The following is a 21,136-nucleotide window of genomic DNA, read 5'->3' on the forward strand; positions in this document are numbered from 1 at the left end:
TGGCTTCACTAAGGGGAAATCCTGCCTGACCAATTTGGTGGCCTTCTATGATGGGGCTACAGAATTGATGAATAAGGGTAGAGCAGTTGATGTCATCTACCTGGACTTGTGCAAAGCGTTTGACACTGTCCCACACGCCATCCTTCTCTCTAAACTGGAGAGATATCAATTTGATGGATGGACCACTTGGTGGATAAAGAACTGGCTGGATGGCCGCATGCAAAGAGTTGTGGTCAATGGCTCAATGTCCAGCTGGAGACCGGTAACGAGTGGTGTCCCTCAGGGATCGGTGTTGGGACCCGTCTTGTTTAACATCTTCGTCGCTGACATGGACAGTGGGATTGAATGCGCCCTCAGCAAGTTTGCCGATGACACCAAGCTGTGTGGTCCGGTTGATATGCTGGAGGGAAGGGATGCCATCCAGAGGGACCTTGACACGCTTGTAAGGTGGGCTGATGCCAACCTTATGAAGTTCAACCACGACAAGTGCAAGGTCCTACACCTGGGTCGGAGCAATCCCAGGCACAGCCGCAGGCTGGGCAAAGAAGAGATTCAGAGCGGCCCTGCAGAGAAGGACTTGGGGGTGCTGGTCGATGAGAAAATGAACATGAGCCGGCTTCAGTGTGCGCTCGCAGCCCAGAAAGACAACCATATCCTTGGCCGCATCAAAAGGATTGTGACCAGCAGGTCGAAGGAGGTGATCCTGCCCCTCTACTCTGCTCTTGTGAGACCTCACCTGGAGCATTGTGTGCAGTTCTGGTGTCCTCATCATAAAAAGGACATGGAACTGTTGGAACAAGTCCAGAGGAGGGCCACGAGGATGATCAGGGGACTGGAGCACCTCCTGTATGAAGACAGGCTGAGAAAGTTTGGGCTGTTCAGCCTGGAGAAGAGAAGGCTGCGTGGAGACCTCATAGCAGCCTTCCAGTACCTGAAGGGGGCCTATAGGGATGCTGGGGAGGGACTCTTCGTCAGGGACTGTAGTGACAGGACAAGGGGTAACGGGTTAAAACTTAAACAGGGGAAGTTTAGATTGGATATAAGGAGGAAGTTCTTTACTGTAATGGTGGTGAGGCACTGGACTGGGTTGCCCAGGGAGGTTGTGAGTGCTCCATCCCTGGCGGTGTTCAAGGCGAGGTTGGATGAAGCCTTGTGTGGGATGGTTTAGTGTGAGTTGTCCCTGCCCATGGCAGGGGGTTGGAACTAGATGATCTTGAGGTCCTTTCCAACCCTAACTATTCTATGATTCTATGATTCTATGACTATTCCCTGCCCCTTGGATTCCTGCCTAGATGTCTGCATAGGGAAATGCCTGGATGTTTGGGTTTTTTTTCCCCGCCTATGTTACACTCATTCAGGCAGTGTGTGGCCCTGTTTGCTGCAGAAAGTCAGTCTTCTTACTTCTGTCTCTGCAGCATGCTCTGGAGTTTGTTAGTAAAAGATATGAGCAAAAGAAAGCCCAATAATTAGCTATCCCAACCCTAATTCCCTGGGCAGAAGTTCACTTTTCAGTAACTGAAACTGGCTTAATCCTAATCCCCTGCAAATCCCCTTTCCTAAAAGTCTTTGTGAGACTCTCCCTTATTGGTGAGAGCTTCCAACAAGACCAGTGCTTCTGTTAAGGTGAATTTTCCTAAAGCCTGTGGATGTTGTATCTGCAATGTGATGTAATACAAGGAGAGTGAATCTCTAAAGCCACAAAACCCTTTAACGTGTGGGTGGGGTTATTAATGTGCAAAACAAACTGTCAGAAGAGCTCTAGTGTTGCAGGCAAAAGTCTTCTCCCCTCTGTTATTAATATAAGCCTCATTTCATGCCTCTCACATAATCTGGCCATTTTCTGCAACAAGCCTTTCTCTAAAACAGCTTCCACTGCCTTTCTACTTTGTTGACTGACAGTGCTGGCGATGAGGGGGTGCACTGGGATCACTTGTCGTTACTGCCTCATTTAGCTGGTGGAGAGAAATTGCCACAACTGATACATTTAGATCATAGAATCACAGCATGGTTTGGGTTGGAAGGGACCTTAAAGATCATCCAGTTCCAACCCCCCTGCATAGGCAGGGACACCTTCCGTTAGGCCAGGTTGCTCAAAGCCCTGTCAAACCTGGCCTTGAACACTCCAGGGATAGAGCATTTATAACTTCTCTGGGCAACCTGTACTAGTGCCACACCACCCTCACAGTAAAGAACTTCTTCCTTATATCTACCCTAATTCTCCCCTCTTTCAATTTGAACACATTACGTATTGTCCTATCACTACAAGTCCCCTGGTGTACTTGTAGTTCCCCCTTTAGTTACTGGAAGGATGCTTCTCCATCATCACTTCCCTTTGCCCTTTTTACCCCTATGGATTTAAAGAATAGTCTCTTTTACTTGCTTCCTTCATAAACCTTTGGATTGATTAGCTTGGATTACTTACCATCTAAAAAAAGAATAAAGACAAAAAGGAGATAAACGAGCCTTGAATGTATATTTTGACTGTTGCTGTTTTTCTTCTTTTTTAAAATTGCAGACTGGATCTATCTCCTTTTCACTATGCATTGCTAATGAAGTGTCAAGGGTCTGAGATCACCTTGCTGAATCTTCACAGAATCATAGAATAGTTAGGGTTGGAAAGGACCTTAAGATTATTTAGTTCCAGCCCCGCCTGCCATGGGCAGGGACACCTCACACCAAACCATGTCACCTGGGACTGTCAACATGGCTTTGAGCACTGCCAAGGATGAAGCATTCACAACTTCCTTGGGCAACCCATTCCAGTGCCTCACCACCCTCACAGTAAAGAACTTCGTATCCAATCTAAACTTTCGCTGTTTAATTTTGAACCTGTTACCTATTATTTCATCCTTGCTTTGGAATTCCCCATGCCTTGTGTGACCATGTTGTTTGGTAATTGCTTTTACTCCTTCATAAGCTACCCCTCACTCCAGTTCAGCACATACAACTCAAAGGAGCAGGGACATAGTGGCTTGTCTGGAGTTAGGTCCTAGATCAGTGGCAGCATCTTAGGAATACTTGGATGAGATTCAAAAAAGTCACAGCTCAGATCTGTAAAGCTGTCATTCAAACACTAAGATGTTGTTTCTTATCTTTAGAGGGACTTATATCTGTCAAAGGTTTAAACAGCACTAAGGGAAGTAATCTGCTGTATTCCTATGAGTAAAAGATGTCTGTGTTTGGCACATATATATGTGGCTTGGGCCCACGCTGTGATCTGCTGAGGGAGCCAGGTACCTCAAGGCCATTTTTTATCTCAGGCTATCTGAATTGCCCTACTTGAGCATCTCTCTGTCTCCATGGATGGCAGAGGGATCATGGGATATTGGTAGTCCTACATAGCACAGTAAATTGGTGACATGAGGTAGGTGACCTTGAATGTATTTGCTATAGCCAAGCAAGGACTGCAGTGCTGCTTTTGGAGATGCTACATAATTGCCTTAAACGTGCCTCTCCTTAACCTGAAGTGAGCATTAAATCCCAGACTGAAAACTGTCTGGGCCACTGTCTGGTGCATTCCTCTGACTTGCTTGCTGAAGAGAAGGCCGTAGTCTCTAGGCATGGCATTGCTACTTCCTCCCTTTGTTGCCGAGCTGCTTCTCCTAGGGGGACCAAATGTGGGCATCAGGATGTGTTCGGAGCCTGAACTAATCCAAATAGCTCAGCTGAGTGAAAAGAGAGGGACCCAGGTAATACTGGCTTTGGTATCCTTGAGGACTTTCTAGATTACTGGCTTTTGATAATCTAGCTAAATCTACCAGCCTTTACTCTTCTGCAAAGTGTGCTTTGGTAAGGGTCGGACTACCGTAAAGTGAGGGAGTCCTGATGTTAGCTTTAATGAGGGAATTGACTTCAGTGTACTCATGTGGAAACAAAGGCTTCTTGAGAGGACCCGCATTTCTGAATATAATCCTCTGTGCTTCACTGCTTCAGAGACCCACTTGTCTCAGGGACTTGGAGGGCTGTATAACGTCATGCTTAATTTTAGGAGCCAAGAAATGCCCTTCCCCAGCCTCCAGGCTGAATGGAACTTATACCAGCCTCTCCTTGTGTTCATGGGCCATTTACATTTTCATGGTTAAGGGACAGCATAGCTCAGATCACAGTGCTTTTCAGAGAAAGGTGATAGTTCCACTATCAGCTGAGATTTAATACTTCCACAGCAGGCAAAGCCTGTCATACCAATTTGTTCGTCTGGCCCATTCCCAGGCAACATGCCATTCCCCAGTACAAAAGCACCTATTGTTGCCACTGAGCCAGTTCCAATGTAACATGCTATATGTCTCCTCCATTAAAGAAGTGCAAGGTGCAATATGAAATACAATTTTAAGGATTACAGGTTAAAACTAATTCTCACCAGTTCAAAAGAGCAGACTATGATAATTATGAAGGTCTTATGAGCCTGCTGAAGATGAGCAGTAGATAGATATTACAAGTTTAATCCTCCAAATTATTGAAAACACGTTTAATGAAACAGTCTGTCTTTTGGCAAGAGAAACTTTGATTAAAATTATTTGGGGGAAGCGAAGGAAAAGGAACAGGTCCCTGACTCACGAAATCATACCTGTCCTGTAGATAACAGCTGTACTATGTGGCTATACACTAGAAAATGAAACACTTTCAAGGGACACCAAGGGGCTGGAATTCAATCACAGAATCATAAATGGATTTAGGGTAGAAGGGACTATTGGAGGTCTTCTAGTTCAAACCCCTGCTTAAAGTAAGGTGGACCTCAGTTGTGTTAGGGTGCTTGTGATGTGCCCAATTGAGCCTGATAATATGCTAAGTATAAGGCTTCTACAGGCTCTCTGGGCAAGCTGTTCTAGGATTTAACCTCTCTGGTGGTGAAAATCATGTCAGAATACACATTCAAGGTTCATTTATCTCATAACTCTTTGTTCCTTTTTCAGGAGATAAGTCGTCCAAGCTAATTTGGCTTTGGTTGTTGGAACAGACACTCCTCAGGGAGCCAGCTCTCTTTTGGTGTAATTTTAATCGTGTGGGTAACTGTTATTATTTGTTCAACATCTGTTGTCTTCAAGTGAATATTTTTCTGTCTTTGCAAGATTGAGTGTGGTAGTTATTGGGAGGAAGACCACTACTGGTTATCATTTTGCTACTTTTGTCTCTCTTAAGCAGGTGCTTGAATGAGATATCCCCCTATCAGAAGCTCAGGGATCTGAAATATCAATACTGTTAAGACCACTCTGTGTTAAGAGGAGGGATTTTGTTAATGCCATTCATCTCTCTTTCCCTTGATTCCCATTGGTTCTGGTGGAAAAAAGAGTCACTATTACTCTTTTCAGTGATGGGTGTATTAGTTCAGCACTTCAAGCTTTTGGAAGGCTTGCTGTGTATCACCTACCTCCAGCATTCTTTGAGAAGAATGTGCTTTTTGATCTTCCCTTGTGTTTTTGGTTGAGAACAAGGTGAGGGGGTGAGGGATTGAGGGATTGGCGTGACCATGAGAACCTCATGACAGCCATGTGTCCTGCCTGCATGTGAGCTATGCTGAGACTGCCGAGAACTACTTGTACCTAAATGTCAGTGATCCTGTCCTCCTCCATCTCATCTGAAAAACATCTTGATACCCAGGCTGGGTCAAGCATGAACAAAGTATAATTCTAAGGCAATGTTGTTAGGTCTGGTGTCTTGACATGAAGAAACAGATATAGAAATCCTTCTAACCAGCCCTTCTGCATGGGTTTGGACAGGATGAAGAAAAACTTTTCAAATTACGGTTGATTTTGGAAATCCTGGATCAATGAGCTCAATGTATATGACGATGCGAGTAGCAGATCAGACTCTTTTAGCCATTGGTCCCAAATGAGCCTCTCATTTTTACCTTTTCCTGTGGGGAACAAGAAGTGCTGGGAGGAATTATTTCAGTCTCATCTGATCTTACAGTCATTAAGCTCTGGAAGCTGCTCTTTGGGATTGTTAGTTTGTTTTTGGCAGTTGTTCTTTGCTGCCCTACTCTTTCCAGTCCTGAGGAAGGTTTCCATCGCACTTAAATGCTCTGTTTTTCTTTGGAGAATGATTCTGCTTGACCCCTATAACTTTAAAAACAATACGTAGGAGGGTTTTGGGGCTATTTCCCACTCCTTAGCCAAGATGTAACAGTTCTGTTGTTTCTCAGTGCAGGGAAAGTAATGTCTACGCTGAAACCTTATCCAAGAAGTTTCTCTCCTTGGTAAGGTGCAGGCTGAGGAAACCCAAGCTGTGTGCCCTTGGTTTGTCCTCTGGGAGGGACAGTTCTGCTCCACAGAACCTGAGGCATTCTGCCAACTCCCCACTGTTGTTTTTATCCCCTGACCTTTCTCCTGGCTTACTCCCCTCCCACCCCAAGGGTCAGAGACAGTGAGGGGAAAATGGAATTACAACTTACTAGACATTTGGCTGCTTTGTCTTTTGTACATCACTTTGGCTGACAGGACTTTTTTTTATTTTTTTGAGAACATACCTTGCATGCTAATCTCTGTGCATTAGCTGGTCACAGCATAAATGCTTGTCCATTAATCCAGTGCCTTCCTGTGTGTCTTTCATCTCCATGCTCTCCAGCATTCTACTGTTTCACTTTTCTCCCTCCTTTGTCTTTAACTCTGCTTAATACAATCCACCTCAGTACCACTGCTCCAGGCTATGGAAACGGGGACAGATACTGTAAGCAGATTGATAGACCCTGTTACTAAACTTGCCACCCAATGCTGAAGGTTATGCTCTTCTGCAGAGAGCAATCTCTATGCAACTTTGACAGACATGTTCCCTTCCACTATTTCTTTATCTGCTAAGAGTACCCTACTGACTTTTCTGCTGTGCCAACATGTTACCTAATACACTACAGCTTATTTCCAGAGAATTCAACTGTTATTATTTGTCCTTTTTTTACCTTCTGATAGATAGGGTAGGCTTGAGAGGAAAACTCAGTACAATTAGGGCTGGGATTTCTCTGTCCTAACTTCTTCTGAATCTACCATGCAGACTTCCGTATTTGAGATACTCATTCTTCATTCCCTGTATAGGCACTGCAAAGATGTAGGCACCTCAAACATCATGCAGGAGCAGCTAAACTAGCTTGAACCAAAAGGCTGCCCATAACCACTCTGGGCAACCTGTTCTAGTGTTTGATCGCTCTCACTGCTCAATAACAAATCAAGATTTGTGTGTGAGTACTTGATGGGGTTTTCTTCCATTCATTGATGCTATGGTGTTTTTACTCCATGTAAACATTTGGGACCTGCAGAAGGGCAGTGGCAGTAAGTGCCACAGCTCAGTTTCACAGAAGATAAGGAAATGCCTCCTTTTGTTTTCCTCATTTGATGCCCCTACACCAACATTTTTATTTTATTTTATTTTAATTGAAAGAAACAACACTTTCAATGAGTGTTGAATTCCTTTTCCTCCCTCTCAGTTTCTGTGTAGTCTGCTGCACCTCTCATATGTGCTTTTACAGGTAGAGGAGGACTAGTTACAACTTACCTTTCTCTTAGCTGTCTGTAAGTCCATTGCATGTGTGGAGGAAGATGAGAGGAGGACCCAGGAATGCAGGAATCCTTGAATAGTTATACAGTGATAGCATGGTGGTTTCTGAATTGCTTTCTATTCCTTCTGAACAAGTCCTGTTTTTTTTTCTTTTTTCCTGGTTATTAGTAAATATTGATATTTATATCTTCTCAGAACTGTTACTACTCCAGAACCTCTGTTATGTGTTACATTACATTTATTTACATTGACTTTTATCTGCAACTTATCACCGAGTCTCTCAGTATCGGGTAATCTTTCTGCTGTTCACTCTGCAGTACTTCCAGTGTGTGACACTTCAGTCCTGGGTTGGACATACGCTTTAGAATAGGACATGACAGAAATGCCTGCTTCTGTTCACTAGCTCTAAGGGGAGGCTGAACATGTCACTCACATATGAAGCCCTTTTGCTGGGCAGCATGTGAGGGTAGACTGGAAAGTTGGAGATTCCACAACCTCTGGTCAACTCATTTCAGTGTTTGACCGCCCTCACAGTTATACGTATATGTTTAAGTGGAATTTCCTGTATTTGTGCCCATTGCCTTTTGTTCATCCACTGGATACCACTGAGAAGAATCTGGCTCTGCCTTCTTTACCCTCAACTGCTCCCCCCCAGTTATTTATACATATTGAAAAGATCCCCCCGACCTTCTCTTCTCCAGTCTAAACAGCCCTTTCAGCCTCTCCTCATGTGACTGATACTCCAGTCCTTTGATCTTTGTAGCCCTTCGCTGGACTTGCACCAGTATATCCATGTCTCTCTTGTACTGGGGAATCCAGAACTGGACATAACACTCCAGGTAGTCTCACTGGTGCTGAGATGCAGGCTTACCTCTCCTCACCTGCTGGTGATACTCCTGCCAATGGCTGTCTTTATTGTGAGGGCAAATTACTGGCTTTTGGTCAACTTGGTGTCCACTGGGACACCCTAGTCCTTTTCTATAAAGCTGCTTTACAGCCTGTTGGTCCACAGCATGGTGCATGGGGATACTCCTCCCTGTGAGCAGGACTTGACATTTTCCCTTAGTTAAGATTAATAAGATTCCTGTTTGCTCATTTCTGCAGATTATCAAGGTCCCTTTGAATGATGGAACTATCTTGTCTGTCAACGGCTCCTTCTAGTTCTGTATCACCTGCAAAATATACAGATGGCATACACATGCTCAAAGTGTTCCTTAGTGTAACAGAAAAGCATAACATTAAACACAACAACAGGATAACTGAGTGTAGTTCCATGTCCTATCCCAAACTATGATAAAGTAGGACATGGTATTCATCAGTCTAAGCTGTCTGAAGATTTATAAAATTCATAATAAAAATAGAATCACCTTTTCTGAGGAGGAATGATGTTGGCTGGTTCCAATATGGCTTCGGGATACAGCTGGGACATGTACTCAGATCCAGTGTTTCCAGGTCTTGCAGTTTAATCACAGCCTTTAGCTGTAATGCTCTCCATGTATAAGCATGATTCTCACTGAGTTTGGCAGCAGCCAACCCTGAAACTGTTTTGGCCTGTGATATGTTTTGGCACATAATACAATAGGTAGGAGGAAAACATGTGCTGTGGATGTAGTTGGTGTTACAGCTGTGAGGGAAAGAGCCTTTTAAAGTGTTACTCTGCAAAAGAAATCCCCTTCTCTAGCCTATTAGTCAAAACAACTGCTCTGTGTCAAAGCAGCACAAACAGCTTTTAGCCAAAAACCTTTTCTAACTACTGTTATGCTGGGGCCATTCTGCTCTGCCTGATTGCTGTCCCTATACAAGTGGTTAGTGTAGTATGCGGCTTAATAAATTCCACTGTCAGATTTCTATTGTCTCTTTGTTCTTCGTTGCCAAGGAAGCCAAATATTATTTCTGTCCTTGAAAGAAGCTGCAAATCTGAGGAACGGCCTCAGCAAGAGGTGGGGGAGAAAAGCAACCCTGTGTAAAAGTACCTTTTGTGTTTTCTCTTATTACCTTTATAGAGATGATTGGGGTGATGTGGTAGAGTGGGGCTGTCCTGCCTTTCCTCTGTTAGTCAGATGTCTTTATTATTATTATTACTAACTTATATTCCAGGCTAAGCAGTTCACTCTCTTTGTGTATCCTTTCATCCTCTGTCATGTCCTGAAGTGCTACTAGGGTAAACTAATTTAGCCACTAATTTTTAAAGCCCCAACAAGAATATTACACATTCTGTGACTGCATGATGTGATTCTTTGGGAAAAATAAAACTAAGTTAAATTGGTGCGATGTTTTGAGATAGGCAAGGCTTTTCACTTCAGAACCAGGAAGGTATAGCTTATTAAATAAGCAGAAAAGAAGCTCCTGCATTAATGCTCTATCTTCAGCTGAAGGTACAGGCACTATCTTGGTTTTACTCCCAAACTCTAATTTCCTGTCCATACCTGCAATATCTTTTGCAGGAGTAGCATGTGAGAATTTGAGGTTAGTTAACTTCAGGCTAGCTGGGCAGCCTGACAGTGCAAACTGATGATGCTCAGGATGCCTGTCTTATGTTAGGGTTGTTTATATCAAACAATAAAAACACAATTTACCTCCAAAATCATTATTCTTGCTACCCTGACGTTTATTGTTGCTTTATGTTGTCCAATTACTGGCGAGTGATAAATTCCCTCTTGGCTGAAGTCAATGGCTTAAACAGAAGATGCTGATCCGGCAGTTTTGCCTTGTTGGTGCATATGCAACACACTGCATGTTCTGTTAATTTGATATTTGAAGTTTGCAGCCAAGTAGACAAAGATCAGCCATACCAGAAATAGGGAAGACTCAGGCAAACCTATTTTTTAATATTTTTTTTCCCTCTCACTTTTCTCCTGTGTAGTTTTAATCTTTAACAGTACTTTTTGCAAGCAGGTATGATTTTGAGCTCAACCAAGTGGGAACATAAAGAGAGATCATTTACGAATAGATATTCTTGCCCAAAATCTTTCTTCGTTTTAGTATTTCAAGTCTGCTTTCTGTTTCTCCAGTTTCAAGTGACCCAGCCTCCATGATGCTTCCAGCTGATTCTTGCAGGCAGGATGAGCTCCTGGGACCACACTTCTAACTGACAAACAAGAAAGAGATTCATATATATATGAATATATATAAATATATATTTTATATTTATATATAAATATATACAGACATATATATTTTAATATGTCTACCTGTTGTCTCCTTTTGTTTTCTCTTTTTAATTTCTTTCTTTTTCCTCTATTTCTTCCTTTCACTGTTTAGACTTTTCTATCTTGTCTCAGTCTCTCCTCATTTCCTTTCCTCTCTTGGGGTTCATAAAGCTGCCAAGGCCTGGCCAAAGCAGAGAAATACGCATTTCACAGGTGAAGGTCATGCAAAGGGCAGCATCATAGTTCTTCCTGCAGGTCCTGGGGAAAAGGATGCAGGTTCATTCTGGGGCTGTTGCTTTCACTGAATTTTTCAAATCTACCATGAATAAGTAAATAAAATATGGAATTGAAAGCAGAAGGAAGAAGTATATGTTAAAATTCCACTGTTGGAAACAAGCTTTCACCTAATTTTTGAATTTTCTTGGGAAGTGAGTTCTGAAAGAATTACGCACAAGGTCTCTAGATCGGAGTGGAATGACAAGTGTGTATTCTCCACAGTGTCTCAGCAGAGCTCACACTGTATGTCTGAGAGCAGTATGTACCCCTCCCACCACAGACGACAATTTGTCATTGTCCTAAAAAGTTTCCTGCTTCTTCAGTGGAAAAATTTCTAAGATGCAAAGCCAATCTAGAGTGATTTGACCTACTTGAGCAGGAAAATTGCCTATCTCCTGCCCTTATGACACAATGTCAAATGAGGAGCCCTTGAATTTCACAGTTTGCAATAAAAAAAAAATTTCTAATAGAAATGACCATTGCAGAGTTGAAATTTTTGTTAAAATCAGTGAGAGAGACTACAAGCTGGTAGGAAGTGTTTCCTGTAGAAGAATTCTTCACTGCCAAGATGGTATTTATACATTTAAGTCACATTGTATCATTTAATGCAAGGTAACAGGATTTCAGGTTTGCTCTCTGGAGTAACAGTAGTTGTTCAACAATGTGACCTGCCAGTTGAAATCTACTTTTTTCAGGGATGTAGGTCACTCTAAGAGCCCCAGAACTGGCTCCTGGCACTGTGTGCAAAGCACTCACATCTACTTGTGATGGCTTTAGCAGCAGCTCCTGTAGGGTTATGCACTTTTGCCTTCACTCCTGTCATTTGCCCTGGTCTAAACAACACTGCCATCTCTCTGTACTCATAGTCTTGTCAGAATAAATTCTCCTGAATGGGCAGAAACCTGTTTATTTAGTGTTGGTGTTTCTTAGCCCTTGTCAGATTGTCATGGCTTAGTTCTTGATTTGCTTAAAGAATTGATCAGTGCGGATGAAGTCTTGTCTGTCACTTGTGTGGTCAAACAACTGTTTTCTTTGTTCCATGTCGTAGAGTGATATGCTGTGCAAAAACTTTCTTTTAGTTTGGGTGGTAATAGGATACTTCCCTGTTGCTCCTAGTAAAGCTGTATGCAAAGGCCAGGTTGCCTTTAGGCACTTCTGCTATAGCTCTGCAGACACACATAGTTATAGCAGGACTGATACATATTTCCCTTGCTGCCTGTTTCTAATACAGAAACAAACCCTTCCCCCTGTGTTTGCAATGATGAAAGTCTGTGTTTTGATCAAATTGGACAGTACTCAACCTTCTCTGTTGGTTGGTGCTCTGTTTCTTACTGTCACACTGCATGGGGACATAAAGGAGCTGTCACAGACATTACCAAAGACCTGATGCACAGCAGCTGCTTTCATGACAGATGCTGAGTATCTCCTATTTTTAGACAAGATTTGGGACTGAATCTTCTTAGGTATGTGGTGATCTTGTAAACCCTGTGCTTTCACAATACTAGAGGGAAAAAAACAAAAGGTACATTCTCTGGGAATGAGGGTGCACCAGAAGACTGCTGTCAGACACTGTGCTCACCAGCATTGACTTCTATGTGGGTGATATAGCTAAGGAGAGCCCAAGAAGAGATTTGATGGAGATAAAGGGGTGCCTTGCAGAGACTTATAGGCTGCTTCTTTTCTGGGTATGGAGAGAGTGGGACAGTGATTGCAGATTGACTGCACAAGTCATGGAAGTGCAAATTCTATGCTGTGCTGTGCTATGTTGTGCTATTCTATTCTATATTTTGGGTTAGGTGGTCTAAGATGCTGATCACTGTAAAATGTTCTTGGCCTCTTGAATAAGTAGTAAGACACTCAGTGAGCTCAGAGCTTGTACTGAGGGAAGTGGATGGATCCAGCTCCTGACTCCTTTTGCTGTTACAGAAGAATATTATGTTGTTAAATCACTTTAGCAGCACATGAATAAGTTGGTCCCTGGCCCTTAAAAAATGACACGAATTTGATTTCAGCAGTTTTAGTGACTGGTGCAGAAAAGCTGTCAGTCTCTTGCCACAAGACCCACTAATGCTTGTAGGAAAGATTGAACATCAGCATGCCCTGGGAGCAGGCTGTGTGGGGACAGATCCTGTCTGAGCTCCTGAACTTCTCTGCAAGCAGAACTGACTATGGCTGCGGGAAGGCACCAAGCTTTGGGATTGCTTTTTTTTCTTAGCTAGGGTGTTTCCATTTGCATGTAGATTTGTAATGATGTTGATTTCCAAGGGAAAATTTGTTTTCCATGAGAGTTGTCACAGAAAAGGGTGGGGTAAAAAGGATTTTATTGTGGAAATGAAAGTCAGAATAAACACCAGTGAAGTTTGTCTCTATGAGGAAGTTTACCAGCAAAGGTGCATTGGTAGTTCTGCAAGTGTGCCCCATGTGATTACGTTTACTATGGAAAATTATATGGGTATCATTATGGCAGCCTAATTATAATCACTGTAGTTTTTCTGTAAAAAATCTTTTGTATATAAGCCACCTAGAGAAAACTGTTTTTTCAGTATAATAAGCATGTTATGACTTAATTTAGAAGAGCTACATGACCCCTGGTGGTGTGAGCTCTTTATCACTACTTAGAATGCAATAGCAAGGCCACAGTGATTTGTTTGTGTGATGATTGTTTTTGGAAAGTACTCGGTTGACAGCCAAGGGGGAAAAGCCAATTGAAGCTGCTCAGAAAGTATCACCCATGTAGTTCCTTCAGCTATAAACTGATGACCTTAACCCTTACTGCAGCTGTATCTCTAGAATAAAATACTGCCTAGCTTGTCTACAGTGCATGGAATTCATCTTTTTTGGGCTGTAAGTAGTATACACTAAATCACTCCCAACATTATACCTCTCATTTTCTGAGTACTGAACCCCATAAAGCTTCTCAAGGTGACCTGGTAATTATCTTTAGGTTATGCTAGATGATATATATCATAAATATGATTGTGCTATGTGCAATGTACTTTTATATAATCGACACATAATGCCTACTAATGCATGCGAAGTTATACTTTTTGCAATTAGACTTTAATATTTATAATGCTGTAACACCAACATATTAATTATATAATGTATTAACATTTATAATGCTATAATACTATTTTAACAATGTATTCTAAAAATTTCAGTGTTGCAAAAAATTAACTCTACAGTTACAGTGGGGTTAAGGCTTCTCCTGTAACTTAAACTAGGAAAAATATTCTGCAAAGTTAGGTGTTTGTTCTTTCTGTTTTTTTAACACGTGTGCATGTTTGTCTGCATATAATATATTCACACATGTACACATATAAATGGAATTTTTAGTGGGAAGTGTTAGGAATTGCTGGATCTGGTAGCCTGATAAATGCAAGGCAGTGACCACTCTGTGTTCCCAGGTGCAGGCAACAGTGATGCTGAGCAGCTATTACCAGTAGAGAGATTTGTGTGTCTTAGGCCACTCAGATCAACACTGGCAGAAACAGCATTCATGCAAACACAACAGCAGCAGCAACCTCATCCTATTCCTCTTTCTGGTTGATCAGAAAACATGCTAGGAGAAAATATGCATGCATAGATATGATGTGGACCTCCCCCAGTAACTGGCCTTAGACGGTCCATGTAATAGCTGGTTCATGGGTCAGGTCCACTCTCCTCCAGTCACCTCACACAGATGTGTGCATGCAGGCATGTCTCTCAGTTGACTCCCTGAACCTTGGTTTTCCTATAACTGGCCTGGACCTTCTGGTGTCTCTTTTAGCCAGCTCACGGGTTGTCTGGTCTCTCCAGTATTTGACCTAGACCTGTGGCCACTTTCACACCTGGCTCCCAAAGCTCTTGTTCTACATGCCAGCTAGTCCAGCTTGACAGTCACTAGTGATCAGAGACAGACATGCACAATATGCATGTCTCACCTCACTTACTCTGGTTCCTAGCCAGACATCTGCATGGACCTGTGGTCTGACTCTGGTTGCTGTCACTGAGACCCCATACATCCTCATACACGCAGATCAAAGGAAGAGGCTTTGATCTTAAATAAAGGAGCAGGAATAAGCAGCTGGAGAGAGGGTTGCAAATTGGTGAAATCCTGGGGCAGCTCCTTCCAGCCAAATTCTCTGTACTGTCAAATTTCTTTAGGCATCGTGTCTGCCTGCAACCATATTGCTGGTAAAGCAAGAGTGGTTTTTAAAAAATCCTTAAATCCAGAGGAATTGGGTGGTCAGCCCCTAGAATTGCAGATCATGATACCGGTACAAGGCCTGACAAACTGGAGGGAGTCCAGTGGAGGGCTAGTAGGATAGTTTGAGGCTAGAGCACATGCCACAGGAGGGGAAGCTGGAGAAGAGGAAATTAAGGGGTATCCAGATGCTTCCTAAAAATGGTCATACAAAAACCAAAACAAGGTTCCTCTCAGGTGCAAAATAAAAAGTCAAGAGGCAACAGACATGAGTTGTAACAGGGGAAATTCTGAGCACTTATTTGGAAAAAAAGTGATTTAATCAGAAGGGTAGTGAAGCACTGGCATGGGTGCTTCAGAGAATCCCTGTCCTTGCAGTACTTGCTCAAGGCTGAACAAGGTGCTGAGCAGCTTGATCTCACTTTTATATTGGCCCTACTCTGAGCAACAGTTTGTGCTAGATCACCTATAGGAGGCTCTTCCAGGCTAAATTTACTCTCATCTAGAAAGACAATTTTTTAAACTCTGTTCATTTGCCTTTTCAAATTGTAAAAGATCAGAAAAAAACCCCAAACAATCTTCATAGCCATAAAGGTTTTAAAAACTTGTTTTAGAAAAAAGTAAGTTCTGAAGAACTCATAGACTTATGGGTCATTCAAAGAACATCATCTAAGATGATGTTGAAATAACAAACAGGATTTGTTATATTGGATTAAAATTGCATTTTTAGAGTGATTGTTTAAAGTTCTAGGGCCAAAATACTTGCAGTTGGACTTGCTTATTAAATTCCCCAGAGTTATAACAGCAGTCTGTGGAAGGACTGTAGTGGTTTATTAAATTCTATAGGAGTTTACAGTTAGGAAATTTAAGGGAATAATTAACAATAATCTTCACTAGTATCTGACCTACATTCAAGTCTGCAGAGTTTAAAACCACCACGTTTTTATTCCTGTCACCCCTAGCCTTCACCAATCTAATTTCTGCTCCCTTCTCATCCTTACACTAGCCCATTATGAAATACTACTGTTCAGGTTTTACATTGTTTAGCCTTGAAATGCTGGCACACAGCTGCAGTTCTAAATTCACTCTTGTTTTAAAGCTATTTTTCTAAGGTAACACTGGATACTGTTTGGAGCTGCAACTGCAGTACAGAAGATCAGACAGTGGGCAAAGAACTGTTGCATTAAAATAAAAATATTTTCCTAAGTATGCTTACAAGATGTTCAAGTTTATTCAGTGTTGTGTGGTATCTGAAAGGTGAAAGGGTTGGGGAGTAGCTGAAGTGAAAACAAAGCTCTCTGTAGAAGGTTTGTAACAGCAAGTTTTAATCTCTGGTATTAGTAACAATGCAAAACAAACCCTATTTGTCCGTACTAGGCTGCTCTGTGATTTGAGAGAGCTGCTTTTACTACTGCAGCCACAGGATTATCAGTAATGCCTGCTATGAAATGCATTCATTGAGTTACTTGCTCTGGCTTCAAGCCTTGCTTGGGATCACATTTCAACCCTGTTGGCTTGTCCTCGTGGCCTGTTATTCTATTCCACTGGCTTAGCACTGTTTCTGTGAGATGTTATGAGTATCAGTGTTCTGCATATAAAGAATAAACTGAAATTCTCCACTCTACAACCTATCTGAAAACCAGTGTGGTATAGGGGTAGTCTGAGCTCCAGAAAAAGTATCAGATTAAGGTGTCTCCTGGAAAAAACTTCTGTTTCACATTTAGAGTCTCAAAAAATCTGTAAGGAAGGTGAGGAAACTAGGAGAATAGAAGAGTAAATACTAGCACCACCAATTAAAAAAACAACCCAGGATTAAAAATAATCTGTGTCAGCCAGGAACAAGACAATGTTTTATTCACTAACACAGTTAATTGCACTGACTGCGTGTGTTTCAGATAATGGAAATCACTTGTTTCTAAGTATAATGTTCATTATTCAATATGTTGGTTTCTTTTGTTATATGTGTATACTACTATATTTGTAACTGCAAAAGCTCAGAATTGGATATTTTAAGAAGACAGTACAATAGAATCATAGAATCATAGAATAGTTAGGGTTGGAATAGCTTAGATATAGCTTGATGCAGATATTAATGAAGCTCTGGCTTGAATTATGTGTGGTAGTTCATTAACTGTTAGAATAATTTGAATTTCCTTGTAATTTATTAGAAGTTTTGGATCATATCCAAACTGTACAAAGAGGTGGTTTTGTTGTGATTGTCTCTATTCCTTCAGCACACACTGATAACTGATGAGTTGTTGTGTTGCTATGGCCCTTGTGAATCAAAACTAGAACTACATTTAGTGGAAGTAGAAGAGGACTTACTGCTTTTAGATAACCATGGTTAAAAAGAGTGTATGAATGAGTGTTTGCATACTCTACTACCCTACATTTGGATGCTATGGAAGCTCTTATGTCATCTGTGCTTTTGTGAAGCAACTCTATTAGTTGCTTTGATTTGAAAAAGGCAGGGCTGTTGCTCTATGACAGTAAGTAATGAATTATGATTAGATTTATAGTACCTGTAAAATGATGATATTCTGTATGAAACTCTTATTTTTCTCTAATCTGCTTATATGTTAAGGGTTAGAGCTGGCTGTTGGATGAGAACTGAGCAACAGTTCTCTGGAGAGGCAATGATGAAAACGGTTCTTGGGAACTGACATTGCTGAGTGAGATAGAGTTACAGTCAGCATTAAGTGATTTTTATGGCAAATAGTGAAGTTAATTGCTGATGACTGACAAGAGTCAAAATCTGGACTTTGGAAAAATAAATTGCAAGTGGTGTGTGAAAGGAAAATTTCCCTCTTGTTAGAGGGAAACTGACCTGTTGTTTTTGTGATCTACTTCCTTTGGTTATTCTGTCTTTGGAGTGTAAATCCCTGCTTTGGTAGTGACATTGGTCTCTTAAATCAGGGAGTTGTTTAGCACTTGACTCCTATACACTGATTTAATTTAGGAGTGTGGATGTCCACCAGCAAAGATTCCATGTCCTCAGCACAATCCTTGAAAAAAGAGAAGTGCTAAACTCAAAAGATTTTGAGATTATTTTTGTTATCCCAGATTTTCAGAATGTATAACATTTGGAAAAGTTGGAGTGGCTTAATGCTTTAAATTTATTTTATGCTTTTACCAGACTTTCAAATGAAATATACATTTTTGAAGAAATGCTGAAATTGCTACCTGCTCTAGCATTTTCTTTGCTACACAGGCTAATAAGTGAACCACTAAAAAATTTTCTGATAAAATCGTGAGACTTTATATCACTTCCACTCTAGATGAACCATGACAAAATAGGGTAAATTTGACTGTAGCAGTACAGCTGGAATGTTTTCCTCACATAATTGGTTCCTTTCAGGTCCTGGATATGACAATGGTGGTATCACATCCCAGAATTTGAGAGTAAAAAAAGGAGGAGAGGCACATGTCTTTCGCCATCTTTAAAACCAACCTACCTTATATTTGTTTTGAGTGGGTGCTTGTAAGACTGTAGCTTATATCCCATAATGCAGAGATGTACACCTGATGGGGAATGGTAACTTATTTGATAATATGTTTGTTGTCTCAGTTTCTTGACTTATATTCTGTGGTTTATGAATAGCTGATTGGTGATCTGCTGTATCATTTTCCTAAACTAAAATAGTTTCTTGCAGCTCCAAAAGAGATTTATTCATGCTTGTCAGGAAGGAGTCTAAGAGTTTTGTAAGCTATTCCTTGTGTCCTTATGGAGGGCTTCTTACCTTGGTATACAAGTGCCATTGAAGTTCTCAAACACCTGGCATTTGGTACATGTTTATGCATTTAATTCAGTAAAGAACATCCCAGTAATACCCTCCCTGGTACCACATGTAGTGGTACAAAATGTCACTGGAGACTTGTTATCAAAAATTCAGCAAGGATGCTGAAAACAATTCAGGTTTTGGGTTAAGAATCATGAATCAATGGGTAACAAAATGCCAACACTTGCAAAAGAACTAGCAATGAATGTAATGTAAATTTGGCACACTTAAAGAGGAAAAAAAGTGCAGTAATTCTCTACAGCTACTTCCCTTTGCTCTTTGAAGATCATCATGTCATCCCTGATCATGTCCATGCCTAATCCAGTATCTTCTCTCTGACAGTGGTCAGTGCCAGATGTTTCAGATACTGTGCTTAGTTTATTATTAGCCAGAAACCATCAAAGTGTTCAATCCCTTCAATATCTTGAGCTTGAATGAACTTAAGTTATTTTAAGATTGCTGATGGAAGATGAGAGGAAGGAGTTGTTTCAACAAGTGATCTGCACTAATTGCAAGGGTTGAAGTCTTCCTAGATTCTGAATTGGTAATATGAAAAGGCATGTTCCAGGATGGCAGTTCTGACAGAATAATTGAATATCCAGAGAATCCAGTAGAGTCTTGACTGCATCTTGGTTGTATTTCTCTGGCTCCTTAATAGGTCAGCCTCAGGGAAAAGTCCTAATGCACTGAAGTAACAGCATGGAAATTAGGGTTTAATGTTTTGTGTTATGTTCTGGTTTTGCTTGCAGTTTTCTTGTCCTGATGCACATCTTGTATGATTGCCCTACTTTTCATGGAAAAGAGGTGATCTGACTACAGGACTAGGTGGACAGCATCACAAAGAGCATGTATTTTACCGACTAGGAAAGGAGATGCACTCCAGTAGTTCATTTTATTCCCAGAGTGCTTTCTTGAACAAGTGAGATAAAGGAACTAAATTAAATAGTGCTATTCCCTGATCTGATGCAGCTGTGTCACATACTCTAATTACTGGGGCTGTGTCTCAGCTTTTTCTTATGAGCAAATGCAGCCCTGGGGACTTGGAAATTACTATGCTGATTTGAGTAAATATCTATTTGGCACACACCTTGAGGCACTGCAGCAACAGGACTGCCTAAATAAGAACTGAAATTTAGAGAAATCAGAGGATCCAGCCCTCACAGTGCAGCTTGAATTCTGAAGCTAAATTAGTGTGTGTTGGTTATCTCTGAGAACAATAATTATAGGTATTTTGGGCATCTTGTCATTTGTTCTTTCACACAACTCTTGAGTTATGTTTCAGTGTTGGTATGGAAGCAGAACTATTCCCATTCAAAGTTCTGAATGTAAGCCGTTCTATTTTTGAGAGTAAAAGGAAGTTGCTGGATATGGCCTTAGAGACAGAGAAAAGGCCAGGGAGTGTTTAACTTAGTGGAATAAGTATACCCTACATATATGTCTACAAGGATAGCTAGAGATGATTCTGAGAAAGTCATGTGAATTCTTTCAAACCACATGAATTGTGCTTCGCTGTGTCCCTTATCGTGTCTTGGAAGATAGGATGATGAATGTGAGGAAGCAGTGCACCTTGCAGTAATGAAGGGTAATTTTATACCAAACTAGCACCTCAATATCGCAAAGATGTTGAGATCCAGAAAGAATCCCTTTGGCTGCCAAGAAGGCAAGAGTACTGGAACATAAAATAAATGAGTCCAAGGGAGCTGCTCTGTTCATATAGGAGAAGTAAAGAATAAGGAAGGTGGGATCTAATTACTGTTTTAATCTACCTAAAGGTATGGAGGAAATGGAACCAGTCTTTTATCTGAAAGGTACAATGGAAGAACCAAGGGGAAAAAAAAAAGTCATAACATGACAAATTCCAGTTTCATGTAATGAAAAAATTTTCACTGTGAAAATTGTTAAGCATTGGCACAGGTTACTCAGACAGGTTGTGGAGACCCTATCCTTGGAGATATTCAGAACTGGGCAAGGCCTTGGGACACCTGGTCTAAGTAGGCCCAGCTTTGAGCAGAAGGTTAGGCCAGGTTGCTCAAAGCTTTATCTGGTGAGGTCTTGAAAACCTCCAAGGATGTAGGTTGCACAACTTCTCTGGGCAACCTGCTCCATTGCTTGACTACCCTCACAATGAAAACATTGCTCCATATATCTGGTCTCAAACTCTCTTGTTTCATCTTGTGCCTGTTATCTCTCATTCTCCCACCATGCACCACTGCGAAGAGTGTGGGTCCATCTCCTTTATAATCTCCCTACAGATCCTGGCAGGC

The 21,136-nt window shown here is 41.3% G+C and overlaps 1 protein-coding gene across 6 annotated transcripts in view; it reads left to right on the forward strand.

The window, feature by feature from the left end:
- Window positions 1-21,136, forward strand: part of EVA1A (eva-1 homolog A, regulator of programmed cell death) — a 211,752-nt gene that overhangs the window by 38,452 nt on the left and 152,164 nt on the right. The window lies entirely within an intron of this gene.

This window comes from Lathamus discolor, chromosome 5, assembly GCF_037157495.1.
Source record: "Lathamus discolor isolate bLatDis1 chromosome 5, bLatDis1.hap1, whole genome shotgun sequence".
NCBI classification, from domain to species: domain Eukaryota; kingdom Metazoa; phylum Chordata; class Aves; order Psittaciformes; family Psittacidae; genus Lathamus; species Lathamus discolor.